General features: G+C 42.7%; 1 protein-coding gene and 1 pseudogene across 8 annotated transcripts in view; both read left to right on the top strand.

The window, feature by feature from the left end:
* Positions 1-8,075: 8,075 nt before the first annotated feature.
* The window catches only part of Znf644 (zinc finger protein 644), a 70,184-nt gene continuing 54,100 nt past the window's right edge, over positions 8,076-24,159 (top strand). For 3 of the 8 annotated variants that reach the window (XM_036200683.1, XM_036200688.1, XM_036200687.1), the window contains exon 1: positions 8,076-8,361. The gene's annotated coding sequence lies outside the window, so the exon portion shown is untranslated. The other 5 variants (XM_036200684.1, XM_036200689.1, XM_036200690.1 and 2 more) reach the window with 5 other exon arrangements.
* On the top strand, positions 20,020-20,922 carry LOC118592071 (annotated as a pseudogene).

Genomic DNA, 24,159 nt, shown 5'->3' on the forward strand with positions numbered 1-24,159 from the left:
TGTGACTGGAAAACCAAGAAAAGAAGAGGAGAATATATGATCTCACTGTGGCTTTTAAGGGCACAACCCTGATGGTTGGGAAGAGTTCTCTCTAGGTGTCATTGTTGCCATTGGGCCAGCTCTCAACAAACGTGTGAGACTTTGGGAAACATTCCAGATCCAAACTGCTGTGTCACATGAGACACTAATTATATACAGCAAGCTGACCCATTATCGTTAAGATGCAGGTGGTGTTTGAAGCATGTGGTTTCTGATCTATTCTTCTTATAGTGTTGGGGTGCAGAGATGCATGCATCTTCATAGGCACCGAATATTAGAAGCAAGAATAGGGTGAAATAGAACCCATTCACCAGCTGCATGGAGACCATGCCATAAACAATATTCATGAAAGGTGAATTAGGCAATCAGAAAGATATTTGATAGTTTGTAAGATAAATTTTAATATTCTGAAATAAAAAGAGAAATGGCTGTAAAAATTAATATCACAATAGCATGTTAGACCTATTTTTCTATTTCTGACTACATTTCCTAAATCTATGTTTCAAAGGTATGATGACTATTTTGGTTGTCAACTGGACCATGTCTGGAATTAACTAAAACCCCAAAATGGTTGAGCACACCTGAGGGATTTTTGCTTAATTAAATCATTTGAAGTTGGAAAATCTAATTTATTTATTTATTTATTTATTTATTTATTTATCTATTTATTTATTTATTTATTTTTGGTTTTTTTGAGACAGGGTTTCTCCGTGTAGTTTTGGTGCTTCTCCTGGATCTCGCTCTGTAGACCAGGCTGGCCTCGAACTCACAGAGATCCACCTGCCTCTGCCTCCCGAGTGCTGGGATTAAAGGCGTGCTCTACCAACGCCCATGGAAAATCTACTTCTAATCTGGATCTTTGAGATTGGAAGACATACCTTTAGTCCAGATCTTTTTTGGTGCTAATACCCACCTCTAAGTTGGAAGCCTCTATGAAAAGGCATGGAAGAAGGAAGCTTTTGTTCTTTGCCTGCTTGATCTTGCTCTTGCTGGTAAGTCCATTCCTTCACTGACATTAGAGCCTACTCTTTGGGATTCCCGAATTTACTGGAGACCAACTGAGACATCCAACCTTGGATTCTTGTACCTTCCATTCATAGGCAGCCATTGTTGGATTAGCTATACCACAGCTTGTAAGTCATTTTAATATATATATATATATGTATACACACACACACACACACACACACACACACACACACATATATATATATATAACTAATATTGGTGTATAACAAATATATAATAAATAAATACATAAAAATAAAAATTATACAAAGAAAGAGACAGAGATACAAAGAGAGAGACAGAGAGATATAGTGATATTTTATTTTTACTGAAATGTGATTTTATTTGTATATTAATAAAGTTGCCTTGGGGTCAGAGCAAGCCATCGCAGAAGCTGGGTGGTGGTGGTACATGCCTTTAATCCCAGCACTTGGGAGGCAGAGATAGGCAGATCTCTGTGTGTTCAAGGATACAGCCAGCATGGAGACACATGCCTTTAGTCCCAGGGAGTGGGGGCAGAAAGAGAAAGATATATAAGGCTTAAAGACCAGAAAGTAGAAGCATTTGACTGGTTAAGCATTTGGCTTGTTAAGCATTCAGACTTTTTAGCAGCAGTTCAGCTGAGATTCATTCGGATGAGGACTCAGAAGCTTGCAGTCTGAGGAAACAAGACCAGCTGAGGAACTGGCGAGGTGAGGAAGCTGTGGCATGTTCTGTCTCTCTGATCTTCCAGCATTCACCCCAATAACTGGCCTCAGGTTTGATTTTATTAATAAGACTCTTTAAGATTCCTGCTACAGAGAGAGATTCATTCTATAAGTTCTGTTATTCTAGAGAATCTTGACTAATGCAGATTTTGGTACCAGAAGTGGCGTATTGATTGAAAAACCTGACCATGGTTTTGGGAGGATGTGGAAAGTCTTTGGAACTTTGGGCTAGAAAAGCCATTGAGTATTAGGAGCTTAGTTGGCTATTGTGTAGGAGCTTGCAAAATAAGAATGTTGAGAGAAGGGCAGATGATAGAGGCCTGGCTTGGGAAGTCTCAGAGGGAAGTTTAAGCTATCAGTACCATTTGCTATTTTGAGTTAAGAATTTCTGGTTAGCTCAGGCTGAAGAATGAGCTGTGGTTAACAAGAGACCAGAACCACTGAAGTAAAACCTTTGAGTTATTGTGACAATAGATAGATTGATCTTGCTGTTGCTGGGAAGTCCTTAGCTGGAGCTAAGACATTGATGGTGATTAAGAAGAGACCAGCATCATTGAGGTGAAATCTTCTGGGAGGTGTTTCTTCTGAGTCCATATACAGAAGCTGTGTTCTGGAGGTGGCAAGTGGCACCAGAACTTGGTAGTGTAAGAGTCACCCAGATAGTACCGGTTTTGAAGGCACGAAGGGGCCATGGAGAACAGCTGAAGCCTGGTGCTGTGTAGCAGGGCTGGAGTCTCTGAAGAAATCCCAGAAGATGCTTTTGGTGAAAACACAGCCCAGTTGCAGAAAGGGACCCCAGCATGTGGAGATACTATTAAGACAGCAGCAGCTGTGGAGTGAAGCCTGCCTGAGCTGAGAAGACAAGCTGTGTGTACTACAGAGTGTAGAACCAGAGAAGTGACCCAAGCCCTTTAGGGAGCTCCCCACCCCCCCAAACCCTGAGTGAGCCACAGACACTGGCCATTGTGTTATTTACACACTTGAGTTTGGGTTTGCTTTGCTTTGATTGTGCTGTGCCATGGTTCTTCCATCTTGAAGTAAGAAAATATTTAACTTATTCTTTTATTTTGTAGGAAGCCACAATTGAGAGACATTATATTTTAAAAGAGACTGAACTTTTAAGTGTTTGAATTTTTTAGAAATTTTTTGGAGCTGAGGATCAAACCCAGGGCTTTGTGCTTGTTAGACAAGTTCTCTACCACTGAGCTAAATCCCCAACCCCAAGTGTTTGGATTTTTAAAGGCGATGGGACTTTTTAAGTTTCTAAAATGTTCTATACTGTAATGTCTTATTAATGTGTGACTATTGGGCATGAACAAGAAAGGAAAGGTTGTGACTTACCAGTGATATGTTTGTGTGTCAAGTTGACAAGGGGTCAGTTGTGCTGGCTGGTTTCATGACAACTTGACACAGACTAAAGTCACCTGAGAGGAAGGAGCCTCAATTAAGCAAATACCTTTGTAAGACTGAGTTGCTGGCAAGCCTGTAGGGCATTTTCTTAATTGATGATTGATTGGGGAGGGCCTAGCCCATTGTGGGTGGAGCCATGCCAGGGCTGGTAGTTTTTGGTTGTATAGAAAGCAGGCTGAGCAAGCCTGGGGCAGTAAGCCCATAAGCAGCACCCCTCTGCATCAGCACCTGCCTCCAGGTTCTTGCCGTTTGTGTTCCTGTCCTGATTCCTTCAATGCTGAACAATGATGTGGAAGTGCACGCCACATAAACCCTCTCCTCCCCAAGTTGCTTTTGGTCATGGTGTGTTATTCCAGCAGGAGTGACCCTAAATAGGACAAGAGGTCACAAATATCACTCTCTCCTTTCTTTTAACATGGTTATAGAATTTTAAGTAAGTAGTATTTGGTAGAGGGCTGGAAGTGTAGCTCAGCTGTTTGAGTGCTAGCCTAGCATGCACAGAGCCCTGGGTTCAATTCCCAGCACTGCATAAACAGGATATGGTGGTAAATGACAAAATCCAAGCCCTTAGGAGGTTGAGGCAGGAGGGTCTGGAATTTGAGGCCATCCTTGACTACAAAGGGATTTTGAGGACAGTCTGAACTTGTAAAGACCCTGTGTCCAAAAATAAACAAATAAATATAAAAAATGGTTGTTAAGAGAGTCCATGTCCTTTGGAAGTGATTTAATTTCATCTATGTTTAAACCACCACACCTCCAGTTATTGTTGTATAGTTAAAGGAATGCATTTGTTCCACAGTATCTCCCCATTCTTGATTCAGGGACAATCATACCTGTGATCTATTTCACTGGCTCACTGTTTTGCACTTTCTTTAATAAAGCAGATGGAATAGCTAAAACTACAGATGCCATCTTTCTTTCGATGGATGTCAAGAAAATATTATAGACTATTTGGGATCTTAGACTAGAAAAAAAATGAACAACAAAGGAGTATGCCAAATTTTATGTGTGGGGAAATTTGACGAAAGCGTAGTGGGTGTGGCTCTTTACCAGGAGAAGACTGGCTGGATAGCTGTAGAGAATCTCTCTCTGGGTAGAGGGGTTTACCTCTGAGTTTGTATTTGTCTCTCAGTTGTGTGAGTCAATTGCTTCATCTTATCAACTGTTTTAGTCAGTGTTTATTACTGTGAAGGGACACCGTGATCATGGCAACTCTTCTAAAGGAAGACATTTATTTGAGGCTGGCTCACAGTTTCAGAAGTTTAGTCCATTGTCATCATGGTGGGAAGCAAGGCAGCATGCAGGCAGACATGGTGCTGGAGAAGGAGCTGAGAGTTCTACATCCAGATTCACAGGCAGCAGGAAGAGAGAGAGACACTGAAACCCCAAAGCTCATACCCAGTGAGATACTTCCTCCAACAAGGCCATACCTACTTCAACAAGGCCACACCCTCTAATCCTTCTCAAGAACTACCACTTCCTGATGACCAAGCATTTAAATGTTTGAGCTTATAGGAGCCATTTTTTCAAACCACCGCATCAACGTCCTATAATTGACAGTCCCAGTTTCTCTCTCTTCCCCTCTTTTATTTCCTTATTACCAAAACCACTGAACTAGAAGGAGTCATTCAAATAGCACTTACTAGAGCCATCGATGATCTCACACACACACACACATACACACACACACACACACACACACACACACACACACACACACGTGTGTGACCTCTTTGTTACATTTACTTAGAGACTCTACTTTTCCCCAGAAGTCTCATTTACCTCCATGGAATATACTAAACTATATTTTATGTCTGTCTTTGCAGTAAGTGGGGCCCCTGCCTGGAGTGTTGGCTACTGGAAACTGAGAAGTGTTTTCTGCCAATGTATGATGGAAAAACATCAGTTCCCCAGATAATGACCCCAAAGCCTCCCCTCCCCTTCCAACTGACGGCAGTGGAGTATGACATGAATCAAAAGGGAGGCCTACTGTTGCTAGACCATGGATGTTTGGGGCGATTGCTCACAGCAGAATGCTGTTACCCGTACTTCATTGCTCCTTTGGTGCTGCTCTCTTGCCCGAGCTCTGTCTTATTTCGATGTCCTTCTGTTTATTTTCTTGTACTTTGTTATTCTTTGAAACTGAACTGTCCCTGACTGCTATGTATTAGAGGCTTGCTCGACAGTTGATAGGACTATGGACATGATTGGATGATGAGAATTCACTTCACCAGTGGATCAACCCACTGATGGATTCACAATTTGAAGATGCTATTGACAGGTGATGGGGTCTAGTAGGAGGAAGCGGGTCGCTGAAGTGTGCCTTGGAAGGGTGTATTTTGACCCCTGACTCTGGTTTTTCATTCTGTCTGCTTTCTGGTTGGGATGAGATAGGGTAGTTTCCCCTTGCAGCGACATTCTACCAGGCTTCTTTCTCTGATCCAGCAGGGAGCCAGATAACCATGGACCAAAATTGCGACTTTGATTTGTTTCTCTAGGGTATTTTGAATGATGCAAAACTAACATGCACTTCTCTATTCATTCCTTAAATAGTTTACAGTAAGTTTCCATGCCTCACTGTCTTCTTTCCTAGCAGGCTCCTACAATCTCATCTGGTTTTGACAGGATAGAGTAGAACAATAGATGTATTTCTTTTTTCTGTGGTGTTTGAGTGAATGATTACATGTATGTGAGGGGTGCATCTGCACACATGCATGCCTGTGGAGTTCTGACATTGCTGCTGCTGTATCCTCCATTGCTTTCTACCTCATAGGTCTAGCATTGCCTCTTGCTGAGCCTGGAGCCTGAAGATCTGGCTGGTTTGGGTAGCCAGCTTCCTGTAGGGAGCCCCTGTCTCTCGTGGGCTGGGGTTATGGACCTGGTGCCATATCCATTCAGCTCTTACACGTGTTCTGGGATCTAAACTCCATCCGGTCTTCACATTGCACAGCGTGTTCTTTGCCACCTGGGCCATCCCATGACTCATATTAAATTTTAGATATAATTTTTAATAAGTAGCTGTATACTGAATCTATTTTCTACTGTGTTTCATGAGGTTATTCATTCATTCATTCTTTCACTTTTTCTTGACAGGGCTTCTTTGTGTAGTCCTGGCTGTCTTGGAACTTTCTTTATAGACCAGGATGGCCTCGAATTAAAGATTCGCCTGCCTCTGCCTCCCAGATGCTGGGATTAAAGGTATTCACCATCATTCCCGACTCTCATGAGGTTTTGTTTATAATTTTAAAATCTTTATCTTTTCATCCCCGACTCCCTACTAAACTGAGAGTTGATCTTTTAATAATCAACTTTTGTTGAACTATAGCAATTCATTTGTTCTACACCATTTATAGAATGTGAATGCTTATATAGGATTTTAAGATATACAGAATATATTCATAGTTCTCCCTATATATGTTTACATATCTATATATTTATGTACATATCATTATCTGAAATGTGCCCCAAAGACTCAAGTGTAAAAGGCTTAGGTCCAGTTGATGCAGGTTAATGGATCTAATCTAAAGCGCATCCTTTGGGGCCAGGGACATAGCTCTTGGTGAAAAGCATTTGATGGTTATGTGGAGGACCCAGGTTCAGGTCCCACTTTCCACACGGCCTCTTATACCCATCTGTAACTCCAGTGCCAGTGGCTTCCCTATCAGGCCTCCTGGGCACCAGGCAGGAAGCATAGGGTGCGTGGCCAGAGATTCAGAGGAAACCATCATCCAAATTCATGAGGTTGAAAAATAAGTAGACCTTTAAAGTATTTCATTCCTACCTAGCTGGCTGAAAATATATACACACTTACATTTTGTTTCTCCATTCATGTATATGAAGGCAAGCTTACATTTTGAAACAGCCCAGAGTCATGTGACTTTGAGAAACCAGTCTGATCTCTCTTTGCCACTTTAGGTTGCAGTTTGCTGGAACAGGTTAGGATAATGCCCGATGCACACCCGGCAAGCACCCAAGTGTCAGCAGTTGTTAGCTAGTGAAGTAATTAGTGTGGATCATAAAATATCTGTTATTTAAATATGTTTGTTGCTGCTGAAGGCATCATTTTTGGGAATGACTCTCATTCTTGCCAAATAAATGCAATTACAGCACATTCCTCTGAATGTCAGTGACATCTTGAAGATGCACAGTTCATGACTATAGTTTAACTAACCAAAGCTTTGCAAGTTTTTCATGAGAAAAAAGTTCAGGAAAACCAAAGAACTGAATAAAGCAGGCCTAATTGTTCTATAATGTTTAGTTCACCTTCAACAGGTTAGGAACCTGTTGGCTCAGTCCAAAAGCAAAGGGAATACCTCTAATTAGTGTTCTCCTCCCCTCAGAAGCCCATGGCTGAATGCTTATTAAAAGGGAGATTTAGAAGACCCTCAGGGGAATCTATTGATTATCTGAAGAGTTAACCAGCGTATCAGGTGTTTCTTTGTGTGACTTCAATTTGGACAATCCAGGCATGTTCCACAAGGCAGAAAATAACTCGGCAGAGTCCACACTGCCCAAATCCTGGGTTTCTTTTAGGTTGTTTTGACTGGGTAAAACTGAGTTGCTACCCCTGACCCTTTGGCCACCAGGCATCTTCAAACTGGCATGTTTAACATCATAAAACCTCTCTTTGCCGGTACTCCAAGGTCAGGACTGGCACGTGTTGCGTTCTTTTAGCTGGTCCCTTCAACAGTTGGGAAAAGAATCGGAATTTCGGCCAACTGGTGATTGTAGACACCCAAAGACGGGCCTGTTCCACCTTAAAGGGCCTAGGCATGCCTAGCACTTGGGTCTTGCAGAGTTGGGTCGCCACCATATTTGGAGCGTGCCTACTTTGGGGCGGGAACCTCCTTGGGAGTGATTAGGTCACCGCTGGGGGAGGTGACCTTGTTTGGTTTTTGGCACCCGAGAACAGTGGGGCACTGTTCCTGCTGTCCCCCTCGGAGGTCTCACCGGCCCAGGCGCTCGCTCCCGCAGCTCCACGGCCCCGGCGCTCCGCTCCGCGCCGGCCTCCCCCGGCGGCCCGCGGCCAGGCAGAGGCGGGAAAGCCGCGCGCCTGCGCCGTGGGAACCGAGGCCGCCGGCGAAAAGCGGGGAGCGGAGGGGGCCGTTGGAGCCGAGTAGCGTACAGAGCGGCGTGTGACGCGGGGACGCCGCGCGCTCCCAACGTCGCCCCGGTTTGACGCACACGGCACCAAACTGTGAGTTTCGGGGGTCTTCTTTGGTCGGGTTGGCGGAGGCCCCGGTTGGGTTTCGGGCGTCCGGGCTCCGGCGGTGGCGGGACTGGGGGTGGCGGAAGAAGTTGTGGGGGGACCCGGCCCGCGGCGCTCGGGCCCGGGGAGCTACGCCCTGGGCTGGCTCCCAACCATCCAAAAGGACGCGTTTTGCCGCACAGGCTAAGATGGCGGCGGCGGCCGAGGAGGCGGAGTTGCTGCTGCACAAGGAGCCCGGGCCGCGGGGTCCGGGAGGCGGCGGCCGCGGGGGGCCGCGGAACCTTAGGTGAGCGGCGGCGGCCGCCGCGGGGCGGGACTCGGCGGCGGGCGGGCGGGCGGGGGGGCCTTTCCGCTCCGGCGGCGGAGGATCCGGTGGCGGACACAAAGGGGCTGAGCCGGGCTCTTAGACTTGGTCGGTCGGGGGGGTTTGTTTAGTCACTTGCAGCGGAGCAGCCAGTGAGCGGCAGGGGGAAGGGGGCCGACATCGGGAGGCCGGGGGGGGGGGGGCGCCTGGCGGTCGCCATTGTAAATGCCCCGAGTAACGGGGCGGTCCGAGAGCAGTCAGCGGGCGCTCGGTGCGGGGCTGCTCCGTCCGGGCCTGGAGCTCCGGCTCTGGCGTTAACTGTCCACACCCCTCCCCTGACTTTGGGGCAAGACCTCACGCATAGCCCTCCCCTTCTTCCCACTGGTCTGCAACATCTTGTGCCGCTAAGTGCCTGGGAAGTAACTCCACGAGGTAAAAAAAAAAAATCACTCGAAGTGTTTGGGTTGCCAGGAGATTGGTGGGTATCCAGCTAAAGCTTTTTGCCTCTCCAGGTCTGATTCCCTGGCCTTTGTGCCCCTGGGAGCTTAATCTCTGCCAGAGGAAAGCAGGTGTGCTCCATCCACCTCTCCCGAGAACATGAAGATGAGTTGTCCCAGACCCTTCCCCGTGATTGGAAACTTAGGTGGTTTCTTGTCTCGAGACTTCCACAGACGACTCTCGTGTTGGGATCCATCCATGGTTTAGCGACATTAGTGGAAAAGTTTTCTTCAGCTGTTTAAGTAATACTGACTTAAATGTAGTTGTTATAAAACTTTGATAGTAGACTTCAGATTTTATGTGCTAAACTCAACGAGGTGATACTTACAGCTTGGGCCCCTGAAATGATGGTCTTGTTCCGTGTACAAGTTAACTTCCACAGAAATAACCAAACACAAGTCATCTGTTCCGGCCAGTCCTGATGGATGCCAAGCTTACTGCATCTGGGGGGGGGGGGGGGGGGGGCGCCATGTATTAGAGTTGCTTTAATTGTGTCGTAGTTTAGTTAGTGTTTGGTCCCACAAAGCAAAGCATTTCAGAACCTAAACAACTACAGTTCCCTAAAGCAGGGAAACCTGCTTCAGGGCCATGTGTTGAGTCAGCTCTACTGTATTTCGGGTAGGTTTGGTAAGAGAGAAACTGAGATTCTATAGTGAAGTTATAACTCAGCATAGACATTCAGATTGGTGAAACATGGGTGCCTGACTGGTTCTAATGCAGTGGTTTGTACATTGCTGTTAGAAAATATGGCTGTAAGTTTTACATCATGCCCTGTGTTGGAAGTAATGAATATTGAAGTGTGAATTTCAAAAGAGCTGGTGCCTTGTATATGCCATTAATGTAATTACTTGAAGGGGTATTTAAACACATTTAGACCATTAACTTAAATTTGAACATTTCAACATTACTTAAAACTTTAGTTTTCCTTGTTTGTTTCCAGTTATGTGTTTTTGAGACAGGTTTCTCTGTAGCTCTGGCTGTCCTGGGACACTCTCTGTTGGCCAGGTTGGCCTTGAACTCACAGAGGTCCACTTGGCTCTGCCTCTGAGTGCTGGAATTAAAGGCATGTTTTCCCTTTCCTAGCTTTCTTTCTCATACAGAACAGTTAACAGTCAGATGTATTCCTGGATCACACAGTTTTCCCAAAAGAAGAACTCTAAAAGAGTTCCTATTCTTTTCCACTCCCTTAGCAATATGTTGAGTATGAGTAAGTGGTGTAATGAAGATGGTCTTTCAACTCCTAGCCTGTTCCTAGTTTTGTTAGCAGCTGGTAACAAAGGTTTTAAAATCAAAAAGTATTACTGAGGATACCTGTTAATTAAGTAATGTCATTAGTGAGACCACCTGTGACAATAAATATAATGTTACATAAGTTTGGATCTGTGTTGCTTAAAATATGATTTTTGAGATTTTCCAAAGCAAACGTGACCCAGAAATGTGAAAATTAAAAACAAAACCCCAAAAACATGTGCTTGATAAATCTTGGAAAGTTCAGGATAACTGCCATTATTGCTAGAAATTGCTAAGAAATGAAATAGGGGCTGAAAACCATGCCCAGTACCTTTCATTTTGTAATGTTTGGTTAGATAAATAAACATGCCTGCTACTCAGAATGACCTTTGAAGACTAACTGCTATCAGTGCAGGTCTTCCAACACGCAACAAGTGTTAAGTCGGCTGTGGTGGAGCTCACAGTTTGTTGTATGTCAGCTCTGCAAAAGCAGTTGAAATTGTAGGGCTCGTGTGGGCCATTTCAAGTGCTTTTTAAGTGACTGGTTTTGTTTGTTTGTTTTTCATAAGAGAGTTTAAAGGCTCGTTGATAATTTTCAACACTGAGTAGATTTAATTACACTCAGTCTTGTGGTACTTAGGGTTACTTGGCAGTTATTTGTAACTATAAAGTGTCACTTGCACGCCTTAAATGCTTTCCAGGTTTCTTAGTTTGTTCAAGTTCTAGGAGAGAGTTGGAGTTAAAGTGAGACTAATGGGTAGCCAAAGGACTACAGAAAAACTCGAGGGGAAAGATGGTGGAGTGTCTGTCAGGCCAGAGACACCCTTAGTTGTGTAGGATGAGTCGTTTGGACTCTTGTTGCTGTGTGACTCTGGGAGGACAGAAGTGTTGTGGCTTGTCTTAGTGTGCCATCTTAGGACTGCCTTTTCGTCACACAGGGCAGGAATTGGCGTGTAGTAAATGTAGAAGTTGGCTTGTTGAATTGTCAGTCTGAATCTGTAGACAACAGTTTTTAGAAGACCTTATAGAAAAATTAAAAAGGAAAATTTAAAATCGGTGGCTTTGTAAAATCAAACATTGGAGTGAATGGTGGATGTCGTAGTTTGGATCTTCATAGGTCTTCGTGTTTTCCTGCATTTATCTGGTGTGGAGATGTGTTTTGTACACGGTAAATCTGCAGACATTGAACAGTGTCTAAGGTGTTGGCGGAGAAGTGCTCTTTGTTCTTAGGGCTAAGTAAAAGAAGATAGCTACTTGACTAGTGCCTCTTAGGCCTGCAGCTTTGGGGGCTTAAAATGACTACTTCTAGCACTAGCTCACCCTGCTGGTTGGCTAAAGTATCTCTCCTCCTCTCTCAAAAACAAATACCTCATGAGACCCAGAGGGTGGACTACCACTGCATCCAGTTGAACCCTCCATGAGGGAAAGTCGTCCGCCGGAAAGGGCGTTGTTCTCTTGGTTTTTAAAGATCTTGATTTCTTTGCTCCTTAGTTTCTTCTCGGCTCTCCAAAGTGACCAGTGAGGTTCCTTCTTGTTTGACCGTACCCTGACTCTTGGGTGATTATGGGGTTGTATGCTTTTGTGTTCTCCAAGATTAGAGACTGGCTAGGCTTGGAAGCCCACACTGTAATCCTCTCACTGCTGAAGCTAAGAGGGATTGTGAATTTGAGGCCTACCTGGGTTATAGATACAGTAAGACCCTCGGCCTCTCCACCCTCCCATAGCCTCCTTTCCCAGCTGAGTGATATTAACAAGAAAAACAAGAAGTCCTGGGAGGTAGCTATGGCTCTCCAGGAAAAGAAATGCTGAGATTTCAAGAGGAAAAAGAATGACCGACTTGAGGTTGGGGAGGGAGGCTGGATTAAGTCTACTTTGTGTGAAGAAATGGCCTCTGTGCTGATCTTTGACTTCGATATCTGTAGTGGGGGATCATTTAGGGTTCTTGGGCCTGTGGTTTGTGAGTAAAAGTGCAGATACGTGATTTGTTCCCTTAACTCAGTTCTCTTGGCTTAGATTGTGGTAGAAGTAAAGTTGTTAGAGTGGTACATTCAGATTCATGTGTTACACTGTTCTCAGCTTACATGTCATTCACTTAATGTATAGTGTTAGAAAGACCAAGGTGGGTGAGTCTGGGGATTAAAGTACTGTTTACTAAACATGCTTACCTATATTCTATCAGTTACTGAATTTTTAAGTTTTTGTGGGTTTTTGGTTTTTCTTGTCTCTCTACATAGTATCGGCTGTCCTGGAACTTACTATGTGGACCAGGCTGGCCTAGAACTCACAGAGATCCATTTGCCTCCCAAGTGCTGGGATTAAAGGTGTACAGTACCACTCCTGGCTCAGTTAACTTCTTTTTTTTTTTTTTTTTTAAGTTTACTTTTTAAATCTTCCAAAGTGTTTATCTGCAAATGCACAAACATGCATTTTAATCAATTTCCTAACAGTGTTAGATATAATTGGTACTTTCAGACCACCATTAATTGGAGAGGGAGGGTGATTCTCAATTTGCTTGCAAATGGGGTTTATGAAGGTAGAGGAAGACCTTGCTGGAGTTGGAGCTGACTTTGTTTGCTAATACTGACAGATAGAAAGCGTGTATGCAGGGAGGGGTAAAGGTTGGAAATGTGAGCCTTCTGGCGAAACTGGCCATGTTCACTTTAGTAGTGTGAGCGCTAAGTAAGTGATGGAACAGCAGTACCATCTTAGGAGTCTAGAATTCACATAAAGTTAGCTTTCTGGCCCATAATTCTGCGTAAATGTTGCCTAATAAATAGTAGTTACTGTCACTGTTTAGTTTTCCTACAGTAACTCAGACTTTTCACCTGTGTGGTCTTAGAATTGTTTGCTTCTGTGAATGTCCCATTTTTAGGCTATATCTCCAAAAATGAGAATGGTAACAAGAATGTTAGAGAAGGGTATAAAAATGTACTTTCTCTGGTTTAGAAACAAACCTGTGACTGGGTTACAACTCAGTGTGCGCCACTTGATGGATGAGCAGATGAACTTGGGAGTGAGTGGTTTAGTGTTGACGGTCCTTATTTACAGCAGTCTTAAGTTCATGACTGCCTTTACATTTTTACCATGTGGCAGTGTCAATTAGAGGAGAAAAGAAGGCGAGTTGGTTATATGTGTTTGAAATATATATATATGTGTATATATATGTGTGTGTGTGTGTGTGTTTGAAAGTTTTATATATATGTACACACACACATATATACACACACACATACACACACGTACATACACAAACACATATATACACACACATACACACACACACACACACACACACACACACACACACACACACATATATATGTCCTAGGTAATAGTGAGGAGGGAAGCTAGAGAGGTGACTCAGTTGATGCCTGCTGTGTGAGCATGGGGACCCCAAGTTAGAGTCTCAGGATGCATGTAAACGTCAGTGAGGCATGTGCCTGTGAGTTAACCCCAGTGCTAGGATCCTCTGGCTCCGTATACATGTGCATGTGCACCCCGCCTAATACCATCATCCCCTAAACAACAAAACACGAGGCAGGAAATGTGATCTTTTCATTGGGATTTTTAAAATTTCTCCTAATAGAGCATTTCCTTTGCCCGTTTTCCTTTTTTCCTGTGTGCCCACACGCATGTGCTTGATAAAATGTTATTTTCCCCCTCATTAATGTTCTGTCTTTCCCCCATCACAAATTCTTAAGCTAAACAAAATTGTACAATCTAGTAAAATTTTTATTTCACACAAGGAGGTATGTAAACATGAAATACTATTTCATTTATGTTTAAAAGTTGTTTCAGCAATGTAAAAATTAAGGGAAAGTCCCCCATCTCTTTTTTGAGAGGGGGTCTCGTGTAGTCTATGCTGGCCTCCAATTCATTATATAGCTGGGGTGATCTTGATTTTCCTGCCATCTCCCAAGTGCTGGGGATGCAGGCTGCATTATTCCTGGCTTGAAAAGCTACTCCTGATCCTAGCACTATAGTATAGTGATGGCATTAATATAAAGTTAAATTGTCTGTTATGTGTTTTTGTAATGCTAATGAGGCATATGTTCCCATTTTACATATCAGGAAGTACCGCAGACTTAAAGCATCATAGTTAACAGATCACTTAAAGCATCATAGTTTGAGCTCAGATGTATCTTGATACAAACTAGAGATGAGTAATGCAGAAAAGTTAAGTTTGTAAGTAGTTTATAATAGATTGTAGAGGTCAGCACTGCACAATAGAAGTTTGAGTTGAGCTACAAGACTCGATTTAAAATTATAGCCACACTCAAAGAAATAGGTAAAAAAAATCTAAATATATTTCGACCCAATATGTCTAAAGGCTATTTTAATATATTAATATAACTGAAAAATATTTACATCATTTATCCATAACAAATCTTTAAAGTCCTGTGCTATTACAGACATAAAGCACATTTCAATTCAGACTAGACATATAGTTGCTGTATGGGGCAATGCAAGTATAGAAAGTGGTTTTTTTTTTTTTGAGACAGGGTTTCTCTGTGTAGCCCAGGCTGCCCTGGAACTCGATCTGTAGACCAGGCTAGCCTTTAACTCACAGAGATCCACCTGGCTCTGCTCCCGAGTGCTAGGATTAAAGGCGTGCGCCACCAGTCCTTTTTAGGGTTCTGGAGAAAGCATAAAGTTGAAATTTAATTAAAGGATGGTTGAGAAAAAGGAATGCCTGAGAAAAATATTCCTTTAAACAATTGATGGAAATAAAAGCAGGTATACATTGAACCCAACTGATAGATTGGAATTCTGGGTTGGGATGTGAGAGATATAGAAACAGACTAATAATTATATAGTGGAGTGTGCGTGTGCATAATCTATTTGTACTTTATGAATATTGAACTGATATTTGGAAAAAGTAATACCATACAGAGTTAAGAAAAATGCTGGGAAAATACCAAAGACTTGTGGCTCTTCTGAGATTTCCCCTCGGGGGTGTTGTTTGATTTGCAGTATGCTGGTGATTGATCAAGAAGACTGAAAACTGAGGAGTGGCTTTTAGATTTAGTTAATAGTGACCTGTTTTTAAATGCTTTATTAGGCAAAGCTTAAACACATGAGTACTAAAGAATGTACTTTTTCCTAGAATCTAGATCATGATAACATTTTTTGGGGCTGGGGAGATGGCTTGATGGTTAAGAGCACTTGTTCTTCCAGAGGACCTAGGTTCAGTTCCCAGCACCCACATTAGGACATTCACAACTCAGGTGCCAGGGGATCATATGCCATCCTCTGGACTCTGGATACTGCACTCACAAGGTGCTTGTACATACAGTGAGGTATACATGCACACACAAATATAGTCTTTAAGTTCCTCCACCCCCAATTTCAGCACTTCTTTATAGGTGGGCAGATCTCTGTGGGTTCAGGGCCAGCCTAGGCTACATAATGAAACCCTGTATTTCAAAAAATAATAAAGAACATTTTCTATACTAAAAAAGGTGTTCTGTAGTAAATCCCTGTCAGATGTCTCACACTAGGTTAGTTTTGTTTCTGAACTTGGTGCTGGCATACATGTTCTCCTTTCCAGGGGTGGGAAAAGTGAAGTCTCCTGTCCTTGTCTGTCCTTGCATGGTTTTGGAGGAGTCAGATGGTAGTTGGTATCATTTATGTTTCCCTCTAGTGTGATTTATGCCGAGACCGGAGAGCAGCTCCTCGGTTTTTACTGACAGGAACTCAGTAGTGGTTAGTTAGTGTTAGGACCTGGAAGTGTGTTTAGAATGTAGAGATTTGAGTTGCCTCCACAGATAGCAGCTGTCTGTTTGCTTTCCAGTGTAGTATTCTTTGTGCATATAGCCAAGAAGTATGTGGATTGCCTCCTTCCTTACATAGGTGCCTTTGGGAGACTTTTTAATAGTAGCTTCTGGATTAATGTTCATGGTTTTCATGCTGCTTAATAATGTATTTGAGGGTTTCTTACTGTAATTGTGGAGGTAGTAATAAATTGTACTTGTTTTTACAGTTAGGTATCCACCTCTTAAGTAAAAGGATTCTGGTATTTGTTAACCTATGAATGAATAACTAGAGTGTTACCTTATAGGCTGTTGCACATGGGTCTGAATGGTTAAATAGAGGAGGCTTTACCAACTGAAAATTGAGATGGGAATGTTGGCCAGCAGTGATGCCAACCTGTGATCCTAGCACTTGGGAGGTGGGACCAAAAGAATTGGGAGCTGAAGAATTGGGAGCTGAAGGTTAATAAGACCAGCCTGGGATATGTGAGAGCCTGCCTTAACCCTCCTCCTCACCCCTCAACCCCACAGAAAGAGCAAATGGAGAAATACCATTGTTGATGATGATTTTTACTTAGAGTGTTTGAATTTCCCCCTTCTCTTGGAACCAGTAATTACATCATTGTTACTCATTAATGCTGAGCAGTGGAAGCCTCATTGTATAATATTAAATTGATGGTTTGGAGAGAAAGAATTTCTTTTCCCCTGAAATCTGAAGGACTTAGAGTTGTAAAGGTATATAGTAAAGAAAATATGTAGCTTACATTTTATTATACCTAGTCTTGAAGAATGGATATGTTTTGTATATTCTGTAGAAATTGCCATGGAAAGATTTTATTAACATTTAATTATGAATGTGTTTAAGCTAATGAATAAAAATTTGTATTCCATTCCATGTGAAGAATTTTGGGTTTTTTTTTTTTTTTTTGAATAAGTGTGTTTACTATGAGAATTTGCATAGTTGCCTTGGAGATGTGACAACTATATCTGCAGGATTTTTCTTAGGTTAGCACAGATGTACAGTTGGGTAGATTAGACATTGAAAAAAGTACATGTTTAGACTTGAACATGTTAAGATTTTATTTAAAAAAATACTGGATTTAGGAATTCACAAAACAACAGGATGTTATTGAAGTTTTTGGAACTGACTTCTCTGAGTGTGTTTCATAGTGCTGTGCCTGATAATCATTTGTGAACTTGCTTTTGTTTTCAGAAACATTGTTTGATTGCATGCCCACTTTTCACATCTTTTTTCTTTACCCTTTTGAAACTTTTTACTGAAATCACAGACATACATTTTTCACTGCAGTGTGTGACATACATGTTGCATCTTCCAGTTTGGTCACTCCTTTAAAGCTCAAGTGCATCTTCACACTTTGACCTGTCCATGACCTGAGCAGCCTGCCTTGACAAGCAGGCAGGAGACCCCACCAGAGATCAAATATGCAGGAGGACTAAATGCAGAGCACGTGTCTGTAAAGACGGTAGAGCTGAAAATGACAGCATCACCAGAAGTGATACAGGCCACAGGTGAAATCTGCCTGCCACATGTTTTTGAACCTGGAGTGATACAATAAATTATTACACACACACACACACACACACACACACACACACACACACACGTTTTTACATCAAGTGGAACTTGCAATCTATGCCTGTACTTTTAAAAAATTTAAACAGGGTGGAAAGCCAGACTAGAAAGTAATTTTCTGACTTGGAGGCCACTTACATATATACTGGACTGGCATAAAGTAAAATGAATGATGTGAGTGGATTAATCAGTAAAGCTGCTTTCCTAAAAATAATGTTTTACCTAAATTTTGAAGAAGTGTTATGGATAAATAGATTTATCAGAGAGAAATGGATGTTAAAAGAAAATCACAGTGGTGGGAATTGTAGGATGCAAGCATTTTCCTTGATTAGTCAATTTTAAAATAAAGGTAACACAAAGTTGGTAAGATTATAACACGAACTGGAGGGATCTGAAGTTTGCGTTGGAGATTGGAAGTAAAAGTTTGGCCTTTAACTGATCAGAATTCCATGAAAAAGGTAGGAAAAAATGTAGCTAGTCCATGCTTGGAGAAGTGACAGGTGTGGAGGGTCAGGCAAGGGCTGATCTGTGTGGCGGGACGTTAAGAGGAAGGTGGGTCATGGCTTTTGTTTTTGACACAGGTTTTCAAAGTGTTGTCCTCAGACTCACTCTGTAGACCAAGCTGACCTCACACTCTCAGAGATCTGCCTGCCTCTGCTTCCCAAGGGCTGGGATTAAAGGCGTGCTTTGCCACATCCAGCAGAAGATGGATTTTTTTTTAAATGATGACATGAAATATTGAGGCTCCTAATTATGTTGTACAGAGCTAATAAAAATGAAACCACTTGGTGCTGGAGAAATGGCATGGTGGGTGTACAAGTGTGAGGACTTGGATTTGATAAAAGTGGAGTACAGATCTGTGTATTTATAACCTCAGTTCCTCCTTTTATGGGGGTGGGGTTGGCGTGGGGAGGTTGAGGGGACAGGTTGGTGTTTGGCTGAATTGGCCAGCTCCAGGACCTCCAGCATCCACAGGCAGGCACACCTGTGAATAAACACACATGAACACATGCACATATACCACATACCAAGTGGAACAATGTTACTACTTTTTGCTATTCAATGGTTTAGTTGATGATAAAGTTAGAGAGAATTGTAGAGATCAGGATGTAGTGGGCGTCAGGACGTAGTGGGTGTCAGGGAGATGTGTTTGACAGTGTAGTCTCCTCCCAGACCCTGCTGAGGAAGGGAGCTGTGCTGCCTGTTCTTGCTTCCTCCTTTCCTGTCTCTCCTTCCCCAGTGCTTATCTAGAATTCTTCTATTCCAGTTAGGTGTGACCTTGGAAGTACTGTCTATCAAACTTCCTTACATGATCCTTCAAAACAGGAGAAGTAGAAGGTAGCTGCTGTTGGTTTTGGAGAGGGTGCAGAGAAAAGTGGACACTTGTGGATCTGTGGTGGGAACGTAATTTAGTAGAGCCTTTGTGGAGAAGAGTATAGAGTAGAGGAACAAGAAGAGAATTATCAGTGTAGTCCAGTGGCCCCACCTCTGGGTATATGTCCGCAGGAATGAAAGCAGTGTGCAAAGAGCTGTCTGCTCCTAAGCTCACTGTAGTATGATAACCACAGTTAAGATATGTGGATGAAAGCCAGTCATCTACACCAGATAGTGAATTAGTAAGGAAATATGTGCATACAGGGTGAACAGCTTTGAGCTAGAAAAAAGTTACATCACCTGGGACAGTGCAGATGAATGTGGAGGACTTTATGCTAAGTGCAATGAGCCAATGAGAAGATGGCATCATGTTGTCACGCCCGCCTCCACCAGCAAGGAAGACCGACACCGGGATCCTTCTCATCACAGTTTATTCAGACCTTTGATTAGTTACATTGTGTCTCTCTCGCTGGGGCAAGCCTCTCCCAGCACCTAAGTAGGGCTGGGCTGCCAACCCCAAGCAGCCACGTGGGCACTGTCCACAGGTTCACGCATATGCCAGCAACACACGAATCCAGCCACAGCCAAATAAGGAGCTGTTTACCCTAAAGAGTGTTTGCCATCGGGAAGGCAGAGGGTAGAAGCCAGAGCCATCTTTAGGGTGCGGCTACACGCGGCTCTCTACATCATGTGACCTCACAGAACGAGGAATCTTGGGAAGTTGAATCACAGAACAGGGCTTACCTTACTTAGGCTAGATATGGATGAGGTGGCGAAAGCATTGACCATTTGATTAGAATAAAAATATAATGTACTACACAGAGTGGTGAATGATAGCAATGCCTTGTGTATTTCAAAAGTTCTAAGAGTAGATTGAATGTTTCATCACTAAAACCTGAGTTTGTGCTGATTTATTATAGCTTAATTATGTGACAGTGTAAACCCTGATTAAAACGTGACATTTACCCTGTCAATAACATGTGCGGGCCATTTCCAAGTGCTCTCTTCCAAAATGGCAGCTAGAGGGGAGTTTGCAGTGAGCACGAACGCGAAGTTATAACTTTAAGGACGTCAGCGCAACTTCCGGTCTGCTGACAAGATGGCTGCGCCCAGTGGTGGTTTGCAACCTCTTGAACGGCGTTTATCAGTGCAGGAACAGGACTGGACAATGCCGCCTAAGAGGCTATAGGCTCGTTGTGGTGCTGGAAGGGGCCAGTCTGGAGACAGTCAAGGTAGGGACAACTTAGGAGCTACTCAACTGTGACAACCACAAATCCATGTTGTTGAAGAATGGACGGGACGCAGGGGAAGTCAGACCAGACATCGTCCACCAGAGCTTCCTGATGCTGATGGACAGCCCCCTGAACCGCGCTGGCTTGCTACAGGCTTATATACACACAGAGAAGAACGTACTGATCGAAGTAAACCCCAGACTCGATTCCTAGGACCTTTGACTGCTTCTGTGGCCTCATGGTTCAGCTTTTACACAAACTCAGTGTCCGAGCAGCTGACGGCCCTCAGAAGCTTTGGAAGGTAATTAAGAGTCCAGTGTCTGACCACTTCCCAGTTGGCTGTATGAAAATTGGCACTTCCTTTTCCATCACAGACGACAGTGTTGTGCGAGAGCTGGTGCCTAATAGTGACCCAATTGTTTTTGTGGTGGGGCCTTTGCCCATGGCATTGTCAGTGTGGAGTACATAGACAAGGTGGTGTCCGTCAGCAACTATCCACTGTCCGCTGTCCTCACCTGTGCCAAACTTACCACAGCCTGTGAAGAAGTCTGGGGCATCATTTGAGAACAGCGGAGCCTGGTTCTCAGACAGGACTCTTGGCATTATGTCTGTTGATTCCTAAGGTGTCTGTTGGACACCAAGATGCCAGAGTGGGGAGCCAAGACTGTATTTGTTTTTTGTTTTTCTTATAAAGACTGCTTTTTTCTTTTGCAAAAAACAAAAACATGTATGATTTGGTTTGTTTGGTTTTGGTTTTTAGTTTTTGGTTTTTTTTTGAGATAGGGTTTCTCTGTGTAGCCCTTGGCTGTCTTAGAACTCACTCTCAAACTCAGAAATCCACATATCTCTGCCAGAGTAATATGCACAATTATTATTTGTTAATTAAAAATAAATTAAAAAGCAAATTTATTTCTAAAATACACTGGTGTGATTGCAGAAAAATCAATACACTTAAAAAGTTTTTTTTTTTTTTTTTTTTTTCTTTTGAGCAGAACAAGATTTTTAAAAAATACGAGGAGTTATTTCACTTATATTGTGGTATTTGAATCCTGGAGCCTGGAAGTTCATGATGAGTGTGCAGGGTTTTTTCCGTACTGAGGCTTTTCTTGCAGGTACCCTTTCCCGCTTGTGTGCACAACCAGCCTCTCTTACTGTGAGGAAACTCCTAGGACTAGATTATGGGTTCATCCTCAGTACTCCATATCATTTATTTACCTCCAAAATACTCTTCTTTCACACATAGTCACATTTGGGGTCAAGGCTTCCACATAGGAAATTTGGTGGGAAGAACAGATGGCCAGCTCTGGAGGCTGGGAGTCAGAATGTCAGCTTTTCAGGAGGCTGGGTCAAGATGGCAAGTTAAGGCCTGGGTGAGCTGCAGGGTGAGTCTAACAGGAGCTGGAAGAACTTAGTGAGGTTCTTGTTTGAAAAACAAACAAACAAGAAACAAACTCAAACCAGCAAGGGCTATAGCTCAGAACACTTGCTATATGTGTGAGGTTGTGGGTTCAGTGCTGTGTGTGTGTGTGTGTGTGTGTGTGTGTGTGTGTGTGTGTGTGTGGTGTGTTGGGGGTTGCTCACTGCCGAGGGAGAGAGGTCTGCAGTCATTGTTACAGGTCCAGTGATGGTGATTGGCAGCTCTTGTCGTTGGAGAGGTTCTCAGGGAGTATTCATTCTTCTTCATGTGGCTGCTGCTGATGTCCCTGCCTGCGGCTATGCTTCTTCCCCAGTTGTCAAGGCCAGCATTTTCAAATTTCTATGTCATATATTCTCATCGTCTTCTGTGTGTTTTCTGATTTTTCTCCTGCCTCCTAAACAGTTACATGTACTTTCACTTAGGACCTACTCAGATGATCCAGGATAATCTGCCCTCCCTGCAACACACACACACAAAGTTGAGTGGTTATAAAGATGTACCACATTGTAAGAAATCATTCCCAAATTTCGTGTGTCTGGAACTATAGAAGTGTTACTGTTTCTGCCCCACGTCTTCAGATCAGCATTCCCAGGTCACAGCAGTTGGTCTTCAGTCTTTCCTTTAATACTAATAGTAGTGTAGGATTTCAGGTCACAGAAATTCCATAGGGCTAGAACCCCTTAACACCCAAAGCCTGGTCCTGATAATGGACTGACTCAGTGAGGATGGCCCTGGGAGGGTGCTGTCAGCTGTCATTTTGAGTAGTTTGGGTTATTTCTTAGTGTCAATGTGACTAGAAATACAAGTCATTTTTTTCTTTAGTTCTTAAAATTATGAACTAAATTCTGAGTTTTACTTGGTCAGGCTTTTCTTTGGGCCACCAGTTCACAAAAACAACACGGAGACTTATTATTAATTATGGAAGCTCAGCCTATAGCTTAGGCTTGTCCCACTACCTCTTTCAACTTAACCCATTTTTATTCATCTACATGTTGCCATGTGACTTCGTGGCTTTTACCTCTCCTGCATGTCTATTTCCCCTGCATTGGGCTGGAAACTCCACCTTCTCAGCATTCTCTCTCTATCCTGAAGTCCCACCTGTTTCTCCTGCCTAGCTGTTGGTTGTTCAGCTTTGTATTACACCAATCACAGCAATACATTTGCACAGTGTACAAATATCCCACGACAGTTGGGATTCCAAAATTTTAATCTTACTCAGTCTGCATTGTTATGGTTTTAAAAACTGCCCGTTGGGCGGTGGGTCCCAGCACTTGGGAGGCAGAGGCCGGTATATCTCTGTGAGTTCGATGGCTAACACAGTCTATAGAGTGATTTCCAGGACAGCCAGGGCTACACAGAGAAACCCTGTCTCCAAAAATGAAGCCAAACAAAAACAAAAAACCAAAAACTGCCAGCTAGCTGAAGTACTAAATTGAAGTGAGTTTATATCCCTAATTTGTTCATACTGTTGGTCAAAAAAAATATACAAGCAAACAGAAAGCATTCACTATTTTAGAATTATACACAATTCAATGAAATAATTGATACAACCCTATTTAGCACAGCTGATTGGATTAAAAACCAGTCTGCCAACATATGACTGCCATGTAAGAAGGCATTTCCAAAGTGAAATGTGGTAGAAGGTTGGTGAAGGGGATCACTTTAGATCAACATGTGGAAAAGCCTGAAAGCCGAGAGCTTGGGTGCTACCCTGGTAACTGGAAAGGGTTAAATTGGTATATATGTGGAACGATTGAGAAAGTGATGTATGTGTTTAGGATAACCATTATAGAGTGATTACTCAGTTCTGGGAAGGGCAGAACTAGAAACTAGCAAGTCTGAAAATGGAACAGTTGGAGTAGTCTAGGTTGGGAGTTGAAATAAGTATGGCGCCTCCACCTTGAGAATATTAAATTAAAAGTAATAGATCACCTTTGGTAGGGGAGGAGATTATTGATTTTGGGTAAGGTAATATTGAGTTTCAGAATTGGTAGAAATGGATTTTTGGTGATCAGTCTATTTTTAGTGGTTAATTAGTAATAAAAGTGTTATATATTAAATTGAGACAGAGTATTGATTCTTAAGAGTCTCTAATGATGTTTAGCATACTCTTTATATTTAGTTTCTGTTAACATTTATCATTGATATATTCTGTGTCATTCTATTACCATATCCTTTATTTTGGTATGAACACAATGTTAGATAACACTGACCTGACCTAGAAGTATGTTGAATTAATACATATTTAGCCTTCTTTATACCTGGGTTAAACCTTGTATTAAAATATTTGGGGGAAATTGTGTTTGTACAAGCTTTTCCAGATTTGTCTTTGTCTTCCTGTCAATCTCTCAATAATGTAACACCTATGTCCATAGCATTTACAT

This window comes from Onychomys torridus, chromosome 10 (assembly GCF_903995425.1).
Source record: "Onychomys torridus chromosome 10, mOncTor1.1, whole genome shotgun sequence".
Lineage (NCBI taxonomy): Eukaryota > Metazoa > Chordata > Mammalia > Rodentia > Cricetidae > Onychomys > Onychomys torridus.